Source organism: Branchiostoma belcheri, unplaced genomic scaffold (assembly GCF_001625305.1).
Source record: "Branchiostoma belcheri isolate BF01 breed outbred unplaced genomic scaffold, Haploidv18h27 scaffold111, whole genome shotgun sequence".
Taxonomy (NCBI): domain Eukaryota; kingdom Metazoa; phylum Chordata; class Leptocardii; order Amphioxiformes; family Branchiostomatidae; genus Branchiostoma; species Branchiostoma belcheri.
The window spans coordinates 51587-51979 of NW_017802503.1; the positions used below are offsets into that span (position 1 = coordinate 51587).

At 38.7% G+C, this 393-nt stretch overlaps 1 protein-coding gene across 3 annotated transcripts in view; it reads right to left on the reverse strand.

Moving 5' to 3' along the window:
* The window catches only part of LOC109488149, a 19334-nt gene that overhangs the window by 1314 nt on the left and 17627 nt on the right, over positions 1 to 393 (reverse strand). The window lies entirely within an intron of this gene.

Here is a 393-nt window from a genome sequence, read left to right on the forward strand (position 1 = left end):
CAAAGACAAAACATATCCATTAGAATATCTAACATTGTATCTGTATTACATGTTCATATTTTATCACCAATTATGTACGTTTACATAATCTATGCTAAACAATTCCATCACGTTTGTTACCTTCGCCAAGGTTATGTTTTCCTGGCCGTGCGTCTGTCTGTGTGTCTGTCTGTCTGTGTGTCAACAGCATAACTCGAGAAAGCTTAGATGGATTATCTTAATATTTGGTAGGTGGGTAGGTCTTAATGAGACCTGGAAAATGATTAGATTTTGGACCCCCTAGCAGCTTGTTATGGTACTGCAGCAAAACTTCCGGTTTTGATATCTCATAATCTAGACATGCTGGGGTGACGAAATTTAGATGGTAGGTAGCTCTCATGCTGGGGAAAAAGT